The sequence below is a fragment of the Mobula birostris genome, chromosome 1 (assembly GCF_030028105.1).
Source record: "Mobula birostris isolate sMobBir1 chromosome 1, sMobBir1.hap1, whole genome shotgun sequence".
In the NCBI taxonomy this organism is placed as follows: Eukaryota; Metazoa; Chordata; class Chondrichthyes; order Myliobatiformes; family Myliobatidae; genus Mobula; species Mobula birostris.
In genome coordinates, this window is record NC_092370.1 from 6,731,425 (window position 1) to 6,757,301 (window position 25,877).

Here is a 25,877-nt window from a genome sequence, read left to right on the forward strand (position 1 = left end):
ACAGAGCAAAGACAGAAAATTACTTTTACTTTCAAATCCCTCTCCTCCTGGAGTAGGGGACTGCCCAATGTTCTGGTACTCGAGTGTTGCTCTGAAGGAAGTTATCTGATTGGTCTGCGAGTCCACTGGAGGCACAGCCTCAGGATAGAGGGTCGTCCATTTAAAACAGAGATGTGGAGAAATTTCTTTAGCCAGAGGGTGGTGAAGTTGTTACCGCAGGCAGCTATGGAGGCGTGAGTTTAAGGCAGAACTTGAAAGGTTCATGCTGCTGCTCTACCTTGTGCCCACTGTTGGAGTGGGAGGGCTGACTGCCTGTGTACGTGAGCAGGTGGGTAGTCGGCAGGAAGAAAGGGATTTGTTTTGCTGTAGTTGTTTTGTTGCTTGATGTGTTCTGTGTTGTTTTGCTGAGCATTGCTATGTTGGTGCTGAGATGTGTGGTGACACTTGCGAGTTGCCCCCAGCACATTCTTAGGCTGTACAGATTGTTAATACAGATGATGCATTTCACTGTATGTTTTGATGTTAGTTACTGCATGTTACACAGCTGGCATTTTTTAGATTTTTAGATTATGAGAACACTCAGTTGTCTTTTATTGTCATTTAGAAATGCATACATGCATTAAGAAATGATACAATGTTTCTCCGGAGTGATATCACAGAAAACAGGACAAACCAAAGACTAACACTGACAGAACCTCATAATTATAATATATAGTTACAGCAGTGCAAAGCAATACCATCATTTGATGAAGAACAAACCATGGGCACGGTAAATAAAGTCTCAAAGTCCCCGAGTCAATTGGCTCCCGAGTCCCTGATAGCAGGTGGCAAAAGGGAGAAACTCCCTGCCATAAACCTCCAGGCACCGTCAACTTGCCGATACCTTGGAAGCAGCCGACACTGTCCATCTGTCCGAAAACTTCGAGCTTCCGACCAGCCCCTCCGATACAGCCTCCCGAGCGCCATCCTCTGCTGAGCACTTTCGACCTCGCTCCGGCTGCTGAAACAAGCAAAGTTGCTGCCTTTAGTCTGCCAGACCCTGTCCATCTGCTTTCACTGATGCCCAGTATATGAAGCTTGCCAGTGTTGTACATAGTTGGTACATTTCAAAAAACAGTTTTGGTCTTGGTCTTGGCCAGTACTTTCCTCTCTGTTTTCACTACTGTCAGTCATCCAAGTCCTAGATGGAGACTCAGAAATACCGTCACACATAGATATAAAAGGACTCTTCATTGCTGTTTCTGTAACAATTTTTTTTTGACCAGTCCGGTTTGTTAGCCATGAGTTGAACCACCGAACCAGAAAGACCAGTGGACACACTCTTCGTTTGGCCTCTACCCTTTGACCCTACCATGAGTCAAAGCACAAGGCCCCGACTCGAGCCATCATAGCTCTCCGGGTCATTGAGGCACATTGGCCTCCAGCCCCCACGACATGGTTGTGGAGGATGTTTTGATGTACATGTGATAAATAACTCTGAATCTGAATTTTGTGGGGAGATGATGAGCAGGGATGTGATGCTGAGTCTTTATAATGCACTGGGGAGGCCTCACCTTGAGTATTGTGTACAGTTTTGGGCTCCTCATCTAAGAAAAGATGGGTTGGCATTGGAGAGGGTTCAGAGAAGTTTCACAAGAATGATTCCCGAAATGAAAGGGTTATCATATAAGGAACGTTTGCTAGCTCTGAATCTGTACTTGCTGGAATTTAGAAGGATGAGGGGGTTCTCACTGAAACCTTTCGAATGTTGAAACGACTAGACAGAGTAGTTGTGGAAAGGATGTTTCCCATGGTGGGAGAGTCTCGGGCAAGAGGGCACACCCTCAGGATAGAGGGGCACCCTTTCAAAACAGAGATGTGTAGAAAGTTCTTTAGCCAGTGGGTGGTGAATTTGTGGAATTTGTTACCACATGCAACTGTAGAGGCCAAGTCATTGGGTGTATTTAAGGCAGAGATTAATAGGTTCTTGATTGCACATGGCATCAAAGGTTACAGGGAAAAGGCTGGAAAATGAGGTTGAGAAGGAGGGAAAAATGGATCAGCCATGATTGAATGGTGAAGCAGACTCGATGGGCCAAATGGCCTAATTCTGCTCCTATATCTTATGGTCTTATAGGTATTGTGAGTGGATGGTGTGTGACCTTTCCTGGGATGAGTTGGTGCATGATTCACTATTTCTCTGAGTCAGCTATAAGCACAGAACGTTAACACACAGTGGAACCCTGCTGATCAAGGAACACAGTTAGAACATAGAACATAGAACAATACAGCACAGTACAGGCCCTTTGGCCCACAATGTTGTGCCGACCCTCAAACCCTGCCTCCCATATAAGCCCCCACCTTAAATTCCTCCATATACATGTCTAGTAGTCTCTTAAACTTCACTAGTGTATCTGCCTCCACCACTGACTCAGGCAGTGCATTCCACGCACCAACCACTCTCTGAGTAAAAAACCTTCCTCTAATATCCCCCTTGAACTTCCTACCCCTTACCTTAAAGCCATGTCCTCTTGTATTGAGCAGTGGTGCCCTGGGGAAGAGGCGCTGGCTATCCACTCTATCTATTCCTCTTATTATCTTGTACACCTCTATCATGTTTCCTCTCACCCTCCTTCTCTCCAAAGAGTAAAGCCCTAGCTCCCTTAATCTCTGATCATAATGCATACTTTCTAAACCAGGCAGCATCCTGGTAAATCTCCTCTGTACCCTTTCCAATGCTTCCACATCCTTCCTAGCGTGAGGTGACCAGAACTGGACACAGTACCCCAAGTGTGGCCTAACCAGAGTTTTATAGAGCTGCATCATTACATCGCGACTCTTAAACTCTATCCCTCGACTTGTGAAAGCTAACACCCCATAAGCTTTCTTAACTACCCTACCCACCTGTGAGGCAACTTTCAGGGATCTGTGGACATGTACCCCGAGATCCCTCTGCTCCTCCACACTACCAATTATCCTGCCATTTACTTTGTACTCTGCCTTGGAGTTTGTCCTTCCAAAGTGTACCACCTCACACTTCTCCGGGTTGAACTCTATCTGCCACTTCTCAGCCCACTTCTGCATCCTATCAATGTCTCTCTGCAATCTTCGACAATCCTCTACACTATCCAGAACACCACCAACCTTTGTGTCGCCTGCAAACTTGCCAACCCACCCTTCTACCCCCACATCCAGGTCGTTAATAAAAATCACAAAAAGTAGAGGTCCCAGAACAGATCCTTGTGGGACACCACTAGTCACAATCCTCCAATATGAATGTACTCCCTCCACCACCACCCTCTGCCTTCTGCAGGCAAGCCAATTCTGAATCCACCTGGCCAAACTTCCCTGGATCCCATGCCTTCTAACTTTCTGAATAAGCCTACCGTGTGGAACCTTGTCAAATGCCTTACTAAAATCCATATAGATCACATCCACTGCACTACCCTCATCTATATGCCTGGTCACCTCCTCAAAGAACTCTATCAGGCTTGTTAGACACGATCTGCCCTTCACAAAGCCATGCTGACTGTCCCTGATCAGACCCTGATTCTCTAAATGCCCATAGATCCTATCTCTAAGAATCTTTTCCAACAGCTTTCCCACCACAGACGTAAGGCTCACTGGTCTATAATTACCCGGACTATCCCTACTACCTTTTTTGAACAAGGGGACAACATTTGCCTCCCTCCAATCCTCCGGTTCCATTCCCGTGGACAACGAGGACATAAAGATCCTAGCCAGAGGCTCAGCAATCTTTTCTCTCGCCTTGTGGAGCAGCCTGGGGAATATTCTGTCAGGCCCCAGGGACTTATCTGTCCTAATGTATTGTAACAACTCCAACACCTCCTCTCCCTTAATATCAACATGCTCCAGAACATCAACCTCACTCATATTGTCCTCACCATCATTAAGTTCCCTCTCATTGGTGAATACCGAAGAGAAGTATTCATTGAGGACCTCGCTCACTTCCACAGCCTCCAGGCACATCTTCCCACCTTTATCTCTAATCGGTCCTACCTTCACTCCTGTCATCCTTTTGTTCTTCACATAATTAGTGCATGACTGACATCCCTGGGCATGTGTGTACAAGGGCAATATGCAAATCCTTATTGCATTGGCAACATTTACAGTCAATGTCTAATTAACACAAAATAACTTGACTGAAATAGAGGCATAGATATGTTACTGGTTATCAGTGATGAGAACTGAAAGACAGGAGCACTTCAATCGGAATCAGCTTTATTATCACTGGTATATGTTACGAAATCTGTTGTCTTGCAGCAGCAATATAAGTACAAGACAAGAAATTAAAGTTGAAGGTAAATTTTAATATCGAAGTACATGTATGTCACCATTTACAACCCTGGGATTCATTTTCTTGGAGGCATACTAGGTAAATCCAGAGAATAACAACCATAACAGAATTGATGAGAAACCTCCCAACTAGGGTGTTACAGAAGACTACAAACTCTACAAATACAAAAGAAAGAAGACTAATAATAATAAATAAATAAGCAATAAATATCGAGGAGATGAGTTAAAGGGCCCTGGAAAGTGAGTCCATAGGTTGTGGGAGCATTTCAATGATGGGGCAAGGGAAGTTGAGTGAAATTATCCCCTCTGGTTCAAGATCCTGATGGCTGAGGGGTAATAACTGTTCCTGAACCTGGTAATGAGAAGCGAGCGTGTTCCGGAGAGCGAAGGTCTGTAATGATTGAAGCTGTCTTTTTGAAGCATTGCCTTTTGAAGAAGTCCTCAGTAGTGGGGATGCTAGTGCCCATGATGGAGCTGTCTGGATTTACAACTTTCCTGTACCTACGTTTCAGTCAGGCAACTGATGCTTGTGTTTGGTCTGCTGTCTTTTCAACACTTCCTTGATTTTTAAAATAATCTTTTTACAGTGGTCTCATGAAGGCATGTCAAGAACAAGGGGGCATAGCTTTATTAATGAGTTTGGTTGACATCTGAAACGTGCTTTTAGAGGAGGTGGCAGAATCAGATGGCTATTCTGATTTAAATCGGCAGAGTCAAAAAAGGATAATGTGTCAATGCAGGGAAAATCAGAAACGTTTAGTATCACTGGAATATATATCATGAAGTTTGTTGTTTTGCAGCAGCAGACACAGTGCAATATAAATTACTGCTAGTTTCAGTAAGAAATATATAAAAATTAAACACGTAGTGCAAAAAGTGAGGGAGTGTTCATGGACCATTCAGAAACCTGATGGCAGAGGGGAAGAAGCTGTTCCTACATTATTGTGTGTGTCTTCAGGCTCCTGTACCTCCTCCCTGATGGTCATAATGAGAAGAGGGCATGTCCTGGGTGATGGGGGTTGTTAACGATGGGTCATTAACGATAGATGCCCACCTTTTTTGAGGTGTTGCCATTTGTAGATGGCAAAAGGGGTGAGTGTAGATGGGCAAAACTAAAATATCAGAACTGATTATAATGGGCTGAAGGGCCTGTTTCTGTGTTGTATAACATTCCTCCTGGACAGATTTTTTTCTCCTTTCTCTCTCCCCTTTTATGTGTTTCAGAAATTCTGTGTTCCATACGTTAATTTTGTAGTAAGTTCATCAATCTGAGATGGTAGTTCTTCAGATTCTGTCTGATCTGCGATCACTTAAAGCATTTTCTGCTTTGATTTAGCTGTTGTTAGTGTTATGTCTTGTAACTCCAAAAAAAAACTAATCGTAAGAAAAACAAAGGGAGCCGGGGAAGGATGTCCACTTGCTTTTCACTTTTGTAGGGTTTTGTGAATAAAACATGTGTGAGTTATTTTATATGCTGAACAAAAGCTGCAGCCTTCTACTTCCATCACGAACAAACCAAATTCAGTCACCTTACACTGACGTCATTATGTCAGACACTGTCACCTAAAGTGAACACAACAACCTCAATGACGGTGTTTGTGAATTATGTAGAACAGTTTCTATTATGAACAGTATGTGTCATCAGTTACCCCTCACATTACCCTGCACTTCAGTGAGGAACTCAAGTATGATTTGTGGTGTAATGATGTACTTCTCACATATAACCCATAACGATTTGCGCACACAAACAAGGAACATTTAATCAAATGATACATTTACAATATTAAAGTTAGCCTCCATAACTTGAAAAACCTGTATGCTTATAAGAGAATTTCACTGTATGTATTGAATTCTATAAAACATCTGTGTGTCTTAGCCTCTATCTGTCCTGTGTTGTCAGAGCCAAAACTGCTGTTTGAAAACGCTGTGCACTGGGCTTCTGTGGTTGCACAAATTCTGGCCATTCAGAAGCCAAGTCTGACCACGTTTGGTTTCTTGAAACCATGTTGTTAAGGCTTATTGTGTAACACTGTATTGTCTGTATTGTGCTTTTGAAGTGACAGACTTCCTCTGGGCAATGTACGTGCATAGACGTGCTCGGCAGAAGACTATTAACCAGCATATTGAACTGGACGCAATTTATGAACCTACGCGTCTATGGAATCGGGGCCGAGAGGAGAGCCGTGGACACCCAATGCTCACAATGACCGATAACCAGGGATACAGGCCAGTGGAGATCACTTGGCTCTCTGGTTGACTAGGACCCAATGGAGACTAGCGCCCATTGCGATGGCCAACTAATCAGAATGAATCAGACCAACATAAACCCGAACACTCGCGAAATCAACACTCAATTGTGCACTGATAATGTCACCTCGACTGGTGATGAAATGTTCGTGACCTAACCTCCAGGCTCAGTGAGCAACTCTACAAACATGCGTGTGTAGCAGTTAGTGCCCTGCTTTGCAGTGCCAGTGGTAAAATTGAGGTATGATTCCCACAACTGCCTGTAAGCAAGTTGTGTGGGTTTCCTCATGGTGCTCCAGTTTCCTCCCACATTCCAAAAAAAGATATACGGTTAGAGTTAATGAGTTGTGATCATCCTATGTTGGTGCCAGAAGTGTGGCAACACTAGCAGAATCCTCATAGACACATTTCTCTATATGGTCCAATGTATGTGAGAAGATAAATCTGAATCAGACAATTAAAACTAAACTTCTTTATTTTCTCCCTGAGCCAGGAGGAACTATTTCATGAATTCCTGACACATGTGTTTCTGTGCAGAAACAAGTGATGGTAATAGATAGACATTTATGGTATCGCTGGACAATGTTGCAATGGGAGCATATGTTTTGTGACTAATTGGATTTTCCCTTTGGTAATAAATTTTCTTCGAACTTTGAAAACCCTTCAGATATCCAAAGTACAAATATGTCACCGTATATAACCCTGAGATTCATTTTCTTGGGGACATAATAAAAATCAAAGAAAGATTGCACCGACTTGGCTGTTCAACCAGTGTGCTATAGACAACAAACTGTGCAAATACAAAGAGAAAGAAATAATAATAAATAAATAGGCAATAAATATCGAGAACAGGAGATAGAGTTCCTGAAAGTGAGTTCATAAGTTGTGGGAACATTTCAATAATGGGGCAGGTGAAGAGTTGAACCCTTTGGTTCAAGAACCTGATGGTTGAAGATTACTGTGAGTTATCACCAGGAATACTTTACTTTATACTTTATTGTCACCAAACAATTAATACTAGAACGTACAATCATCACAGCGATATTTGATTCTGTGCTTCGCGCTCCCCGGAATACAAATTGATAGTAAATATTAAAAATTTAAATTATAAATCATAAATAGAAAATGGAAAAGGGAAAGTAAGGTAGTGCAAAAAAACCGAGAGACAGGTCCAGATATTTGGAGGGTACGGCCAAGTTCCAGGTCAGGATCTGTTCAGCAGTCTTATCACAGTTGGAAAGAAGCTGTTCCCAAATCTGGCCGTACGAGTCTTCAAGCTCCTGAGCCTCCTCTCAGAGGGAAGAGCGATGAAAAGTGTGTTGGCTAGGTGGGTCGTGTCTTTGATTATCCTGGCAGCACTGCTCCGACAGCGTGCAGTGTAAAGTGAGTCCAAGGACAGGAGATTGGTTTGTGTGATGTGCTGGGAATATAAATAAATAATGTGAGCAAACTAGTGACATAGTGTTCATGTATTTATGGATTGTTTGGAAATCTGATGGCAGAGGGGAGGAAGCTGTTCCTAAAATGTTGAGCCACAAACAAGAGAAAATCTGCAGGTGCTGGAAATCCGAGCAACACACACAATATGCTACTGAAGGGTTTCGGCCCGAAACGTCAACTGTACTTTTTTCTATAGATACTGCCTGGCCTGCTGAGTTCCTCCAACATTTTGTGTGTGTTCCTAAAATGTTGAGTGGTGTGACTTCAGTCTCCTGTACCTCATCTTTGATGGTAGCAATGAGAAGAGGGCACATACTGGGTGATGGGGGTCCTGAATGATGGATGCCATCTTCTTGAGTCACCGCCTTTTGAAGGTGCCCTCAGTGGTGAGCAGGCTAGTGCCCATGATGGAGCTGGCTGAGTTTACAACTTTCTGCAGCCTTTTCACATCCTGTGCAGTTGCCCCCTCCTTACCAGATGCTGGTGCAGCCAGTTATAAAGCTCTCCGTGGTACATCTGTAGAAATTCGCTGTTGTCTTTGGTGATATACCAAATTGCCTGAAAATTTGAATGAAATATAGCTGCTGTTTTGCATCAGTATGTTGGGCCTAGGATAGATCCTCTGAGACTTTAACACCCAGGGAATAAATCTCGGGGTGACATATATGTAGTTTGATAATAAATTGACCTTGAGCTTTGAACTCTTCCTACAGACACTTCCTGACTTCCCTGAGCATCTAGCATCTTCTGATCTTACTTCATACTTCCAAAATCCTGCAATTGATTTTTTAAAAAAAATTAGTAAATGATATCTTAGTTACAAGGGAACTTGTGCTTTCATGTGTGCGGTAATTTGGGAGAGAATGTGGCTGAGATGGATGACGGAGGTAGTTAGCGTAAGGGTGGGGGAGGGTACGTGCTTGAAAACGGAACAAATCAGGAGCACCTGGAGAGAAAAGGGTGCTTTGGTGGCATAGTGCTTAGAGTGATGCGATCACAACTTGGGACATCGGAGTTCAGATCTGGTGTCATCTGTAAGGTGTTTGTTCCTTCTCCCCGTGTGTGTGTGTGTGTGTGTGTGTGTGTGTGTGTGTGTGTGTATGTTTCCTCCGGGTGCTCTGGTTTCCTCCCACATTCGAAAGGTGTGCTGATTAGTAGGTTAATTGGTCGTTGTAAATTATCTTGTGGTTAGGCAAGGATTAAATTGGGGGATTGCTGGGCAGCGGGGGTCGAAGAGATGAAAAGCCTGTTCCCCGCTGTATCTCTAAATGAAAAAGATAAACTGAAGTACATTTTTAAAAAAGAAGTCCTGGTGAGAACGTGCTTGTTCTACACAGGCACTGCCTACAGTCAGAATTGAACCTGGATCTCTGGTGATGTGAGGCACTGCTGCTCATATAACTTTGTGCAACACAGTCTGATTTCCATTTTGTCCAGGATCCACTTGCTATTGGGTCATGACCATGTGGCTGTTGGTGTGTAACAGCCACCTGGCATTACAGGAATTTGTGCACAGGCATCTTCCATTCTTCTTAACTGGAATGGAATTAATTTATCCTTCACCCTGATGGACTGCTGGAGAATAAAGGTAACATCTATATTATCTTTACTACCTACTGTGCAAAAGTCTTAGCTATATACAGGTGCACAATCCCTTATCCGAAATCCTTGGGGCCAGTTGCATTTCGGAATTCAGAATTTTTTGGATTTCAGACCCCCCTCCCCCTGATACCAAAAAACACGTCTGCTCAAGTCCCTTGTTTAACCTGACTCAGTGCAGTAGACTTTAGGACTCGGTGCACCAAACGTACGCACATCCTCCCGTATACTTTAAATCATCTCTAGATTACTTATAATACCTAATACAATGTAAATGCTGTGTAAATAGTTTTTAGCAACACACATAAAAGTTGCTGGCCAGGCAGCATCTCTAGGAAGAGGTACAGTCGACGTTTCGGGCCGAGACCCTTTGTCAGGACCCTTCTGCAGATTTCCTCGTGTTTGCGTTTTTAAATAGTTGTTACACTGTATTGTTTAGGGAATAATGACAAGAAAAAAATTATTTCCAACAAAAACAGTCAATAAAACATAAAAATTTACAGCTTCAAACGAACCGAATCAAACACATGGTAAATGACTTTTTGGAATAAATGTAGAACGTCACTGTCACTATAAAACTTCAGTAACTTGTCTTTCTGTTTATTTAAATCATATACAGTGGTAGCTCCGACACTTTTTCCTTCAGTAAGACGCCGCACAGACACACCACGATCAAACTTCTGCAATAACTCCACTTTCTGCATTAATGATAATGAAATAGATGCTTCCTTCTCTTTTTCTCATTGTTACCCATAGGGGTGTCTGCAGCACTTTTTGACATTTTCACAGTGAAATTAAACACAAAGTCAACAGTATCAGGGAACAGCAAATGCACGTGTAACCAGTGCGAGCGCTGAGCCACAACTGACGTCTGGCGGCCTCTGCTAGCGCTGCCACGTCACAGCTGAGTGACGTCAGCTGTTGGCGAAAAAAACTTCGGTTTTCGGAGCTTTTTGGATTTCAGAATTTCGGATAGAGGAATGTGCCACAGACATTTGCACAGTACTGTAGTATCTTATGTATATTGCACTGTCCTGCTGCAGCAAAAGTAAACAAATTCATGGCATGTGAGTGATGATAAATCCGATTCCGACGTGGATCTCTATTGTGGACTGAGAGTGAGAAGGGGGCAGGGAGAGGGGAATCATGGTTGGGGAGGGGGGAGGGAGTGGGAAGCACCAGAGAGACATTCTGTGATGATCAATAAGTCAATTGTTTGGAATCAAATGACCTTGCCCGGTGACTCAGGGCTGGGTATGTCTGCACACTTGCCATCCCCCTGTCCCTGGCACCCCTCTGCCACCTGTCCCACACCCCTTCCATGGTGCTCCACCAGACTTACCAACATCCTTTGCTTCCATCAGGTATACAAACTTGCTCTTTGCTTCATGGTGACAAATACAGAACTGTGCAAAAGCCTTATGCACTCTAGCTACATATATATATCTAAGACTTTTGCACAGTACTGCATATTGGTAGTATCATGTACAGATATAAAGATAATTGTTCTTTTACTCATTTATTTTCCCTCTCAACCTCATTCTCCAGCCTTCTCCCCGTAACCTTTGACAACCTTACTAATTGAGAACCTATCAGCCACTGCTTCAAATATACCTAATGAACTGGCCTCCGTATCAGTGTGGTAAGTCCTCCAATCACTTTAAAATTATGACCCCTTGTCTTCGCCATTTCCCCCAGGAGGAAAAGTCTCCGGCTGTCTTTACGATCTGTGCCTCTTATCATCTAGCTCCGCTCTATCAAGTCACCTCTTACCCTCTTCTCCAAAGTGAAAATGCCCTGGCTCACTCACCCTTTCCTGACAAGGCATTGTTGAACAATAGTGTAAACAGAACCAGAGGTACGATGGAAGAGAACATGATGGAAAGCTCCTGAAGTAGAGTCTTGCTCGGAAACATCGACTGTTTATTCATTTGCATAGATGCTGCCTGACCTGCTGAGTTCCTCCAGTGCTTATTTAGAACCACAGAACACTACAGCACAGAAAACAGTCCATTCGGCCCTTCTAGTCTGTGCTGGAACTTTATTCCGCTAGTCGCATTGACCTGCACCCAGTCCATAACTCTCCAGACCTCTCCCATCCATGTATCGATCCAATTTATTCTTAAAACTTAAGAGTGAGCCCGCATTTACCACGTCAGATGGCAGCTCGTTCCACTCTCCGAGTGAAGAAGTTCCCCCTAAACCTTTTCCCTTTCACCCTAAAGCCATGTCCTCTCGTATTTATCTCTCCTAATCTAAGTGGAAGGAGCGTACTCGCACTTACTCTGTCTATACCCCTCATAATCTTGTAAACCTCTATCAAATCTCCCCTCATTCTTCTACGCTCCAAGGAATAAAGTCCTAACCTGTTCAATCTTTCCCTGTAACTCAACTCCTGAAGACCCGGCAACATCCTAGTAAACCTTCTCTGCACTCTTTCAATCTTACTGATATCCTTCCTATAGTTAGGTGACCAGAACTGTACACAGTACTCCAAATTTGGCTTCACCAATACAACCTCCCCATAATATCCCAACTCCTATACTCAGTACTTTGATTTACGAATGCCAGGATGCCAAAAGCCTTCTTTACAACCCTGTCTACCTGTGACACCACTTTCAGGGATTTATTGGGCTACAGCACGGTATCAGTCCCTCTGCTCCTTGGAGCTACGCTGCCCAGCGATTCCCCCCCCCCCCCGATTTAATCCTCAGCCTATTCATAAGACATTTTACAATGATCAACTAACCAGTATGTCTTTGGACTGTGAGAGGAAACCCACGCAGTCATGGGGAGAAGGCACAAACTCCTTACAGACAATGGTGAGCATTGAACCTGGTTGCCCATACTGTAAAGCGTTGTATTAACCACTGCACGACTGTGTTGCCCCATTTTGTGTGTGTTGCTTTTGAGATCACAGAATTTGCTTGCCATTGCTATATTTATGATTTATACCTAAAATATAATACACTTCAAGGAATTGGATTGACCCATGGGTCTGTCTTAGTTTCTCATTTTAGTAAAAACACAGTTAAAGCTGTGGAAAAATGGGCTAACCAGAGCAAAGCTGACCTGTTAAAATGCATGGTCTAAGAATGCAGGATAAAGGAAAAGGAAGTTGTGACAGCACCTTGGGGCGCCCTGAAGTGCTCAGCAGCCAAAAATAAAGGTTTATTTTTATACAGTCATTGGTGTGTAAGGAAATCGGCCATTAATTCATGTTGTGTTAGTTATTTGCAAATACCATTGAAGGGGTTAGCTATCTCAGCTGCGATGTGACTCAGGTGTAAATGTTGGATCGAACAGGTGATTGTCTGCAAAGCACAGAAACGGACAAAGAAGAGTTGGAATGAAGTTCAAGTTCCAAGTTCAATGTAGATTTATTATCAAAGCACATAACTGCCACCATATACAACCCTGAGATTAATTTTCTTGCGGGCATTCACAGTAAATCCAATAACCATAATAGAATCAATGAAATACAACACCAACTGGACGGACTTACAACCAATATGCCATTGCAAACAAACTGCACAAAAACAAAAGAAAAAAGGGATGATAATAATAATAATAATAAAATAAGCAATAAATATTGAGAACATGGGATGAAGAGTCCTTGAAAGTGAGTCCATAGGTTGTTGGAACAGTTCAGTGTTGGTGTGAGTGAAGTTATCCCCTCTGGTTCAAGAGCCTGTTGGTTGAGGGGTAATAACTGTTCCTGGACCTGGTGCTGTGAGTCCTGAGGCTCCTGGACCTCATTCCTGATGGCAGCAGCGAGAAAAGAAAATGGCCTGAGTGGTGGGGGTCCCTGATGACGGATGCTGCTCCATGTAGATGCGCTCAGTGGCGGGAGGGGCTTTACCCGTGATAAACTGGGCCAAATCCACTACCTTTTGTAAGGTTTTCTGTTCAATGGCATTGTTGTTTCCATACCGGATAGTGATGCAGCCGGTCTATATACTCTCCACTAAACATCTTTAAAAGTTTGTTAAAGTTTTAGCAGTCATGTTGAATCTTTGCAGACTTCTAAGGAAGTAGAGCACTGCTGTGCACTAAAAGGCAGAGAGCAGAATTATGTCATTCAGCACATAAAGTCTGCTCTGCCATTCCATCAGGCTGACTTATTTTCAACTCAACCACATTCTCCTGCCTTCTTGTATCCAAGAACCTATCAGCCTCTGAAATAAAAACAACCTTTTACAACAGCTGGTGAACTTTCTCTAAGAGTGCTTGATACCCAGTGTGCTGTCACCTTGAATCTTTCAGTGGTGAGTATATTCTGTACCCACGAGCTTTGTGGATGAAGGAGAGTTCTGGTTCATTCATTCGTTGCGTTGAGTTCTATCAATAAGATGCAACTGAGCAAAGGAGAAGAAAAGTCAGCGGTTCTAGTTTGGCATTTTCTGGAAAGTGAATTAAGCAGCATATGAATGGCAGGCAAGGTGCTGCTTTGGCATTGGTTCCTGTACAGTAATGGAAGCTGTATTGCTGTCAATTGGACACACTTTCAGAATGTTTCTGAAAGTGAGGCTCATGCCATGTGCACTGTGGCCATTGAGTACATCCCCAGTGTTCCAAAGATCTTCTCGTTAATCATTTGGAAATAAAGTTTGTACAGACCAAGCAAGCCGTTTGCATGTGTGAGATCTCACCAACAGATGTTATGAATAGTGTGATTAATCTATTCTTTATGGATTTAAGGAATTTGTTGGTTGTGATATCGGGATAAGTTTAAATATTAGCATTAGTTTGCCAATATCTATTTGAACTGAGAACAAGACCATAAGATATAAAAGCAGAATTAGCCCATTTGACCCATTGAGTCTGCTCCGCCATTCAAATATAATCCCTCTCAACCCCATTCTCCTACCTCTTCCCCCCGTAAGTTTGATGCCCTGACTGATCAAGAGTCTATCAACCTGCGACTTGAATAGACCCAATGGTTTGGCCAACACAGCCGCCTGTGGCAAAGAACCCCACAGATTCACTACCCTCTGACTAAAGAATGTCCTCCACATCTCTGTTCTAAATGGGCATCCCCCTATGTTCTGAAGCTGTGCCCTCTGGTCATGGACTCACCTGCTATAGGAAACATCCTATCCATATCTACACTATCTAGACCTTTCGATATTTGATCGATTTCAATGAGATCCCCTCCTTATTCTTCGAAACTCTAGTGAGTACAGGATAACTCCTTTAAGAAAGTAGCACTCCGGACTAGCATCTGACCCTTTTTTTTTCAGGCTTTGATTTCTGGTTGTTGACACCACTGCCAGGAAAAACTTCAACTCTGAATATTTCCTGTCAAGTGCTGCAAGAATTTCATGTACTTCATTGTTCACCTCATTTCTTCTTCTCTGATTTATATAGGCCCTGTCTACTTAACCACTCGTTGTTTGACCATACTGTCCTGTAGAAGTTGTGGCAAGGCAAGGGTTAAGAATGTCCAAGCAAAGATAGTTTACAGATAGTGTGCAGTCAGCCGTGGCAAGCGCATCTTTGAAGAACAGGAGACTGGAGCAATGTGGCATACCAAGACAAGATAAGGATACAAACAAAGGATTCTAGAGTGACAGTTACTGTTGGTCAGTACTTTGCTAATTCTGAAGTATCATTGGTCTTTGACATATAGATTCTAATGGCTGTTAACAGTAGTATTATCAAATACGGTAAAGGACCCAACCGACCCTCGGGTGATGTGTCGCCTCATCTGGAAGGACTTTTTGGGGCCATGAATGGTGGTGAGGGAGAAGGTGTCGGGGCAGATGTAGCACTAGTCCCCCTTGCAGGGGTAAGTGCCAGGAGGGAGGTCAGAGACCAGATCTAATTCTGATAAGTCTGTCTGTGTCTCCTCTACTGCTTCAATGAGGTTGGAGGAGCAATACCTGATGCTCTGTTTAGATAGCCTCCTATCTGATACCATGAACAGTGATTTCTCTAACTTCCAGTAATTTCTCCCCCCGCCCCTTTTCTCCTCTTTTTTTTGCAGTCCCCAGTCTGGCTTACCTCGTGTCCCTTCTCCTCATCTGCCCATCACTTCCCTCTGGTGCCTCTCTCGCTTTTCTTTCTCCCAAAGCCCATTCTTCTCCGCAGTAAGATTCCTTCTCCTTCCGCCCTTTACCTCTTCCACCTGTCACGTCCCAGCTTGTTACTTCATCCCCATCACCTGGTTTCACCTGTCATCTTCTAGCTAGCCTCCTTCCTCTCCACGCACCTTATTCTGGCTTCTTCTCCCTTCCATTCCAGTCCTGATGAAGGGTCTTGGTCTGAAACGTTGATTATTTATTCCTCACCATGGATGCTCTCTGACCTGCTGAATTCCTCCAGCATTTGTGTTACTAAATACTAGCTTTATTTGTCATATATACATCAACACATCAAAACAAAATACCGTAGGACATAGGAACAGAATTAGGCTATTTGGCCCATCGAGTCTGCTCTGCCATTCAATCCTGGCTGGTCCTTTCTCCTCCCTCTTCAAACCCACTCCACGGCCTTCTCCCGGTAACCTTTGATGCCATGTCCAATCAAGAACCTATCAAGCTCTGCCTTAAATACACCCAATGACCTGGCCTCCACAACTACCTGTGGTAACAAATTCACCACCCATCCTTTCCACATCGACTCTGTCTAGGACTTTTAACGTTCAAAAGGTTTCAATGAGATCCCCCCCCCCCCACCAATCTTTCTAAATTCCAGTGAGTACAGACCCAGAGCTATCAAACATTTCTCGTATGATAACCCTTTAATTCCCAGAATCATCCTTGTGAATCTCCTCTGGACCCTCTCCAATGCCAGCACATCTTTTCTAAGATGAGGAGTTCAAAACTGATCACAATCCTCAAGGTGAGGCCTCACCAGCACCTTATAAAGCCTCAGCATCACATCCTTGCTCTTATATTCTAGACCTCTTGAAATGAATGCTCACATTGCATTTGCTTTCCTCACCACTGACTCAACCTGCAAGTTAACCTTCAAGGTGTTCTGCACAAGGACTCCCAAGTCCCTCTGCATCTCAGATTCCTGGATTTTCTCCCCGTTTAGAAAATAGTCCGCACCATGCATTTTCCAACATAGTATTTCATTTGCCACTTTCTTGCCCATTCTCCTAATCTGTCTAAGTCCTCCTGCAGCCTACCTGTTTCCTCAACACTACCTGCCCTTCCACCAGCCTTCAGATCATTTGCAAACCTGGCAACAAAGCCATCCATTCCATCATCTAAGTCATTTACATATAGCATATAAAGAAGCTGTCCCAACACTGTTTCTTGTGGAACACCACTAGCCATTGGCAGCCAACCAGAAAAAGATCCTTTTATTCCTACTCGCTGCCTCCTACCAATAGGCCAATGCTCTATAACCATGTTACTAGCTTTCCTGTAATACCATGGGCTCTTAACTTGGTAAACAGTCTCATGTGTGGCACCTTGTCAAAGGCCTTCTGAAAGTCCAAATTTACAACATCCACCGCATTCCTTTTATCTGTCCTACTTGTAATCTATATGACCATATAACCATATAACAATTAGTAATCTATATGACCATATAACCATATAACAATTACAGCACAGAAACAGGCCATCTCTGCCCTTCTAGTCCGTGCCGAACGCTTACTCTCACCTAGTCCCACCGACCTGCACTCAGTCCATAACCCTCCATTCCTTTCCTGTCCATATAGCTATCCAATTTTACTTTAAATTTCAACATCAAACCTGCCTCAACCACTTCTGCTGGAAGCTCGTTCCACACAGCTACCACTCTCTGAGTAAAAAGTTCCCCCTCATGTTGCCACCAAACTTTTGCCCTTTAACCCTCAACTCGTGTCCTCTTGTTTGAATCTGCCCCACTCTCAATGGAAAAAGCCTATCCACGTCAACGCTATCTATCCCCCTCATAATTTTAAATACCTCTATCAAGTCCCCCCTCAACCTTCTACGTTCCAAAGAATGAAGTCCCAACTTATTCAGCCTTTCTCTGTAATTTAGGAGATGAAACCCAGGTAACATTCTTGTAAATCTTCTCTGTACTCTCTCAATAATCGCCTCAAAGAATTCCAACAGGTTGGTCAGGCAAGATTTTCCCTGAAGGAAACCATGTTGACTTTGTCCTATCTTGTCCTGTGCTACCAAGTACTCCATAACCTCATCCTTAACAATTGACTCCAACATTTTCCCAACCACTGAGGTCAGAATCAGAATCAGAATCAGGTTTATTATCACCAGCATGTGACGTGAAATTTGTTAACTTAGCAGCAGCAGTTCAAAACAACACATAATCTGACAGAGAGAGAGAAAATAAATAAAATAATAAATTAAATAAATAAATTATGTATATGAATAGATTATTAAAAATGTGCAAAAACAAGAATACTGTATATTAAAAAAGTGAGGTGTCCAAAGTCCATTTTGGAATCGGATGGCAGAGGGGAAGAAGCTGTTCCTGAATCGCTGAGTGTGTGCCTTCAGGCTTCTGTACCTCCTACCTGATGGTAACAGTGAGAAAAGTACATGCCCTGGGTGCTGGGGGTCCTTAATAATGGACACTGCCTTTCTGAGACACCGCTTCCTAAAGATGTCCCGGGTACTTTGTAGGCTAGTGCCCAAGATGGAGCTGACTAGATTTTCAACTTTCTGCAGCTTCTTTCGGTCCTGTGCAGTAGCCCCTCCATACCAGACAGTGATGCAGCCTGTCAGAATGCTCTCCATGATACAATTTTCTTAAAGAGTAGAGTGACATTTGTAATTTTCCAGTCCTCTGGCACCATGCCAGAGTCCAGTGATTTTTGAAAGATCATTACTAATGCATCCATGATCTCTAACGCTACCTCTTTCAGAACCCTCGGGTGCAGTTCTTCTGGTCCAGGTGACTTATGTACCCTTGGGTCTTTCAGCTTTTTGAGCACCTTCTCCCTGGTAATAGTAACCACACTCACTTGTCTTCTTTCACACACTACAACATCCGGCACACTTCTGGTATCTTCCACAGTGAAGACTGATGCCAAATACTCTCCTTGTCCCCCATTGTCATTTCTCCATCTTCATTTTCTAGTGGTCCTATAACCACTCTCATCTCTCTTTTATTTTCTTAACATACTTACAAAAGCTTTTACTATCTGCTTTGATATTGTTTGCTTGAAACAATATATCACATACATCGATACAGTGAAATGCATCCTTCACGTAATGACCAACACAGTTCAAGGATGTGTTAAGGGCAGTCCTGGAATTGTTGCTGTGCTTCCAGTCTCAACATACCTACAACTTAGTAATCCTACCGTACATCTTTGGAATGTGGGAGAAAACCAGTCATGAGGAGAATGTACAAGCCCCTTATAGACAGTGCCAGGAATTGAACCCAGACCGCTGATGCTATAAATCATTGCTCTAACTACTTCACTACTGTGCCAACCCATGCCATGTTATGCTTTAGATGTGATCTAGGTGATTGTACAGCCATCAGCTTTGAAGTTAGGCGTTCAATTGGGCATAACCCCCGCCCAGTTGGTCCAGTGATGCGGTTACCCATATCAGAGACTGAAAAGCAATGAGAAATTATGAGAAATTATGAAAAATTACTAAACTTTTAGAAGGATAGTAAAGTTGAAAGAGAACACTTGTTTATTTGTCACATGTAGAGTGCTGTGCAAAGGTTCTGTGGACAGATGAGACAAAAGTTGAACTTTTTGGCGGAAATGCACATTGCAATGTTCGGAGGAAAAAGGGCACTGCACACCAATGCCAGAACCTCATCCAACGGTGAAGCATGGTGGAAGGGCCTGGACAGCTTGCAATCACTGAGGGAACAATGAATTCAAAATTGTATCAAGACATTTTACAGGAGAATCACCTGAAGCTTATTAGAAGTTGGATAATGCAACAAGACAATGATCCAAAACACAAGAGTAAATCAACAACAGAATAGTTTAAAAAGAAAAAGGAATTGTTTTGGAGGGGTCAATCTGACCTTAACCCAATAGGAATGTTGTGGAAGGACCTGAAGCAAGAGGTTTATGCAAGGAAGCCCAACAGTTGAAGTAGTTTAGTAAGGAGGAACGGCCTAAAATTCCTCCAAGCCGATTTGCAGGACTGATCAACAATTACCAGAAATGTGTGGTTGAAGTTATTGCTGTTCGGGGGTCACACCAGTTATTTAAAGCAAAGGTTTCACCTACTTTTTCCAACAAATACATGTAATAGTGGATCAATTTCCTCAATAAATAAATGAACAGGTTTAATGTTTGTGTGTTTAATGTAACTGGGTTCTCTTTATCTAGTTTTAGGACTTGCATGAAGATCTAATCATTTTAGATCATTTTAAAGGAGAAATATATAAAACTCTCCAGGGTTCACAAACTTTCTAGCACCGCTGTAGCTAGGGTGCAGAGTACTGTATTTGTCAATGTGGAGTAGGGAGAGTGAGCTTGTAAATCTGGTGGGAGCAAAGGATTTTGGGAATGGCGAGGCTGGAGGCTGTGGGAGGGGTGTGGGACAGGTGGCAGGGAAGGAGTGCTAGGGGTGGGGGTGGTGCAGGAGCAGACACACCCAGCCCTGACACACCAGGCAAGGTCATTTGATTCTAAACAATTGGTTTATTGATCATTGACAGAATGTCTCTCTGGTGCTTCCCGCTTCGTCCCCTCTCCCTTCCCCTTTTCCCAACCATGATTCCCCTCTCCCTGCCCCCTTCCCACTCCCAGTCCACAATAGAGACCCATATCAGAATCAGGTTTATCATCACTCACAGATGTCATGAAATTTGATTTTTTTTTTACCGCAGCAGTACAGTGCAGTATATAAAATTACTAGAGTACTGTGCAAGAGTCTTAGGCAAGTTAGCTATATATGCCTAAATCTTCTCCACAGTAGTGTACACGGAAATATTGAAGCATACAGTGAAATGCGTTGTTTGCGTCAATGATGAGTGCAGATCAAGGATCTTCTGGGTGTAACCCACAAGTGTCAACCATGCTTCCAGTACCAACGTAGCTGTTACTGCGCCAACAACCCGGGTTCAATATCCACCACTGTCTGCAAGGAGTTTGTACGTTCTCCCCGTGAATGTGTGGGTTTCCTCCAGATGCTCTGATCTCCTCCCACAGTCCAAAGGTGTACCTGGTTAGTAGGTTAATTGGTCATCTGGGTGTAATTGGGCAGAACGGACCGATTGTGTCGGAAGGGCCTGACAGTTGAAAGAATAGCATGCACACGACCTAATAACCAACCCTCTCCAATACGTCTTTGGAATGTGGGAGTAAACCAGAGCACCTGGTGGAAACACATGCGGTAATACTGCTTATAAAACTATATACCATGAACGTCACCTGCGAATCTGCTGCGGTCCTCTATTGTGCCTGGTGCTCCCGACGTGGCCTACTCTGCATTGATGATACCCGTCGTAAATTGGGAGACATCTTTCTTGAGCACCTCTAGTCCATTCACCAAAACCACTATTTCCCCGTTGTCAAACGTTTTAATTCCAATTCCCATTCGCATTCCAACACGTCTGGCCATGGCATCCTCTTGTGCCAAGATGAGGCCACCCTCAGGGCGGAGTAGCAACAGCTTACAATCTGTCTGGGTACCCTCCAACTTGATGGCGTGAAAATAGATTTCTCCTTCCGGTGAACAAGTTATAGCCCACCCCTTCCTCTATTTCCCACTCTAACATTTTACCTTTTCTCACCTGCCAATTACTTTCCCCTGGGTCCTCTCCTCCTTCCCTTTCTTTCATGGTCCACCCTCCTCTCCTATCAGATTCCTTCTTCTCTAGCCCTTGACCTTTCCTACCCTCCTGGCTTCACCTACCACCTTCCAGCTGTCCTCTTTCCCCACCCCCCACATTTTTATTCTGGTGTTTTCCCCCTTTCTTAGTCCTGATGAAGGGTCTCTGCCTGAAATGTCAACTGTTTATTCTTTTCCGTAGATGCTGCCTGGCCTGCTGAGTTCCTTCAGCATTTTGTGTGTATTCCTTTAACCATGGGAAACGGTTGTAATAATTTATGACAATTCCAGAATGTAAAATAAACCCGGAATAGTTTCCAATGGCAATGTAGGATGCAATTTGTGACTAAAATTGATTCCTTTTGAGGAGATGTGAGGGGATGGAAGGGTTAATCAGCTCATGAGAAATGATGGGAAAGGATGTTGGGTTATCGAAAATATTTGGTGAGAACAAGAGCTGGCCTTTGGGGACGATCACCTTCAAGGGGGCCTGAGGGAAGATCCGTGAAACGAGTGTCCTGGTATGAAGTTACTCTTTGTGCAGTAAAAATTGAAATTCAAATTACAGCCCATCCAATTTGTAAGGTTTTGTGAAATGTCAAATAAAGTCACCCTTATATAGGCTGGAATGAATATAAAGTGCTCATTATGGAAATAGCACTCAACAGTGAGTAATGAATGCGAGATTGTGTTACGATCTTGGGATGTAAGGGAGGTACAACAGACAACTTTATCCATTGCACAAGAGATTCCGCAGACCCTGGAAATCCAAAGCAACACACGCACAAAATGCTGGAGGAACTCAGCAGGCCAGGCTGTATCAATGGAAAAGAGTTAATAGTCAGGATCCTTCATCAGGACTGGAAAGGGGAAGGGGGGCGGGAGAGTCAGAATAAGACGGTGGAGGTAGGGGGAGGAAGAAATACGATGTGGGGGTGACAGGTGAAACCGGGAGAGGGGGAGGGGTTGAAGAGAAGATCTGCGGTTGATTAGTGAAAGAGATAAAGGAGGAATCTGTTGGGGGAGGGGCACCTGAGAGAGGTGATATGAGACGGGGACACAGGAACGGGGAATGGTGAAAGAGAGGACGGGGGTTGGGGGGGGGGGGGGAAGGTTGTGAGTAACTACCAGAAGTTTGAGAAATCATGTCATCAGGTTGGAGGCTTCCCGGATGGAATATAAAGTGTTACTCTGCCAGCCGGGGTGTGGCCCCATCGTGGCAGGAGAGGAAGATGGCCACGGACTGACATGTCAGAATGGGAAATAGTATTGAAATAAATGGTGACCGGGAGATCCTGCTTTTTGTGCCAGACTGTCCCTTGACCTCGCCCATTTCTGTCTGGAGATTGTTTTCGCTGTTGGAAGTTGCCGTCCATTTGATCTTGCTTCAAATTAGTTTATCAAGTTTTCAAGCAACGATTGGAACGGAGTGTATACCAACTGCCCCATCCTCTAACCTAAACGGAGAATGGCTGTGTGTTACTTGGTTTAACATAGGGAGGCTGATGCACAGGCAGCGACCATGCAGTCATTGACAGATCAGGGTCAAGACTCAATGGTATGGAATGCAAGACTGGGGGCCCTTCACTGCCATTGTGATGTGTCATCATCCTCCACCAGCTCCACTGTCAAGGTCTTGATTGGATCACTCTTTGTTTGGAACCTTCCCCCTTGACCTTACCAGCAGGGGTGACCCTACCAGGATCTAATTTCCCGACTGCAGAGCTCTCGGGATTAGATCACTCTTTGTTTGGGACCTCCCCCCTTGACCTTACCAGCAGGGGTGACCCTACCAGGATCTAATTTCCAGACTGCCGAGCTCTCGGGATCTGAGGAACTCACAAGCCTCTTCAAGGTGATGATCCTCAAAGTAGTATCCTCTGACCCATCACCAGAGTGATGGGGCATTTGGTATACCGGTAGCTCCAGTGTGTAGAGAGACGGTGAGGAAGGATGGGTAGCTGATTGGGCAAAAGTGCAGTCAGTGGGATGAGTTGGAAATGCACGAAGTATCAGCGGCAAGGCTTATGAACTTGGGAACATTGGTCAATACATGGAATGGTGATTCCTGATCTGTTCTGGGATATAGCAAGCAAGACATTTAATTGCTTAAATAAACATAAAGTATCTTACTTCATGAAATGTTTGTAAATGATATGTAGCTTTCTAAACAGGACTACATTTTGTCAATTGCCTTTTGGGTAGATTTGAAGTTGCAATTACTACAAATAATAAATTATTCATACACTCAATCTTTGTAATGTTTTAGAGTCATAGAAAAGTACAGCACAGAAACAGACTCTTTGGCCCATCTAGTCCGTGCTGAACCATTTCACCTGCCTACTCCCATCAACCTTCACTGGGACCATAGCCCTCCATATCCCTTCCATCCATGGACCTATCCAAACTTCTCTTAAACATTGAAATTGAGCTTGCATGCTCCACACTCTCACCCCTCTGAATGAAGACGTTTCCCCAATGTTCCCCTTAAACTTTTCACCTTTCACCCTTAATCCATGACCTCTAGTTGTATTCCCTCTAGTTTGTGGACCTCTGGTTTTACTAAATTGTTCCTAATTTTTCATTCATTACTGTTTATTTTTATCTATTCTATGCTTTTTGGATCATGAGAACCTCTGCCTAGATGGACTAAAGTTAACTTGTCTATATATTTATTTATTTATTGAGCTATAGTGTGGAGTAAACTTTTCCAGCCCTTTGAGCCGCACTGCCCAGCAATCCCCCAATTTAACCCTAGCCTAATCGCAAGACCATTTACAGTGACCAATTAATCTACTGACTGGCACATCTTTGGAAGGTGGGAGGAAACCGGAGCACCTGGAGGAAACCCATGCGATCACATGGAGAACGTATAAACTCCTTACAGACAGAGGTGGAAACTGGACTCAGTTCATCTGTGTTGTAAAGCATTGTGCTAAGCACTACACTAGCGTGCTTTTGTCAATATGAATACATGTTGCCCAATTCTAGCGTGTAGCTGTCTCTATCTGTTAGGATACATTTAAGAATCTTGAAAGCTGTACTTAATGTTATTTTTCCCCCTAAAGCAAACATGGAGTTAGTTGCAGGAAAACAAAGCAAGTGTTCATATGTACATCAAAACATACAGTGAAATGTGTCATTTGTGTTAACCACCAACACAACCTCAGAATGTGCTGGGGGGGGGGGCGCAGCCCGCAAGGGTCACCACACGTTGCAGCGGCAACAAAGCGTGTCCACAATGCTCAGTAGAACAACGCACGTGTACGCGCACACAGTCCTCAGGATAGGCCACCCAGTGGGGTCGCGGACTTGCTCTTATTTGGCCCCTGACTTCCCCAGTAATCTCAGGGCTTCAACCATCAGGCCTCGTCTTCCGGATCGAGCATTTGAGTGGGGATCTCGTTTATAGATGAAAGAATTTGAGCCTGGGGTTTCCACTTTCTACCCTGCTGCTAGTGCTTCAAAGAGCAGAATTCTAGGTAGACTTGACTCTCTCTTACTCGAGTACTTGACAGTACTCCTTGGAGTCTGATTTGTCACCGGGGATTTCCCCACTATTTCTGGCTGGATGTTTCCTGATCTGATAAACTTTAATGAGTCTGCAAATTGCATCAAAATCTCTTGTCGCCCAGAGTCAGTAATTGTATTTTCCTTGCCAGTATTCTCCTTGTGTACCTTTCCATATTACTTATGTGTTTCTTTTTCCATTTATTTAGCCTTTCTTTCTACTGATTTGAAACTTGCCCTCCTTCCCCAACTTGACTGTTTCCTTGCTCAACAATCGTTTATGTGCAAGTAAAATGCTATCCTGCTGCATTCCCCCAAATGTTTCTCTGAATTCCCAGTGTTTGCTCAGTGTCAGCCAGATTTCAGTAAACTTAGAAATTAGTCAAATTCATGATTTGCTGCAACCTTTTTTTTGATGCCTTACTGCAATCTAAACATTATAGCCAACCAGCTGTTGGCAACCAGCTCCATTGATTCCTGAATAAATTGTAGAAAACTTTATTAAACATGACTTTATAGCCAAGGCAGACCTTGTTTCCTTTAAAACCTGTTTTTGTTTATTGTGGTAGTTCAGCCTCTGTCATGTAGATTCTGCACACAGCCTTCTCTCTGAAATGGGAAGGAAGAATTCAAGTTTTTGTATTTAAATTTGCTGGGCTGTCTAAGAGGGCAGCACCATAGTGTAGTAGTTAGTGTAGCGCTTTACAACAGCCAGCTGGAAGGTTGTAGTTCGATTCCCACCGCTGCCTGTGAAGAGTTTGTACGCTCTCCCTGTGACCCAATGGGTTTCCTCCGCGTGCTCCAGTTTCCTCCCAAACTGTACGGTTAGGGTTTGTGAGTTGTGGGCATACTTTGTTGGCGCTGGAAGCTTGGTGATACTTCCACCATCCTCGCCGATTAGATTTCATGCAAAATGACACTATGCTTTGAGTTCTCTTGCTGTGACTGTACGAGGGGTGATAAGTTCATAGCCTAAGATACAAGGAGTCAATCTTAGAAAACCTAGCACATTTATTTTTCAACATACTTAGTCCAGCAGTCGTGGAGCATACGGATCCGTTATTT

At 43.6% G+C, this 25,877-nt stretch overlaps 1 protein-coding gene across 2 annotated transcripts in view; it reads left to right on the forward strand.

The window, feature by feature from the left end:
• The window catches only part of deptor (DEP domain containing MTOR-interacting protein), a 122,848-nt gene that overhangs the window by 25,568 nt on the left and 71,403 nt on the right, over nucleotides 1-25,877 (forward strand). The gene's annotated exons all lie outside the window — the stretch shown is intronic.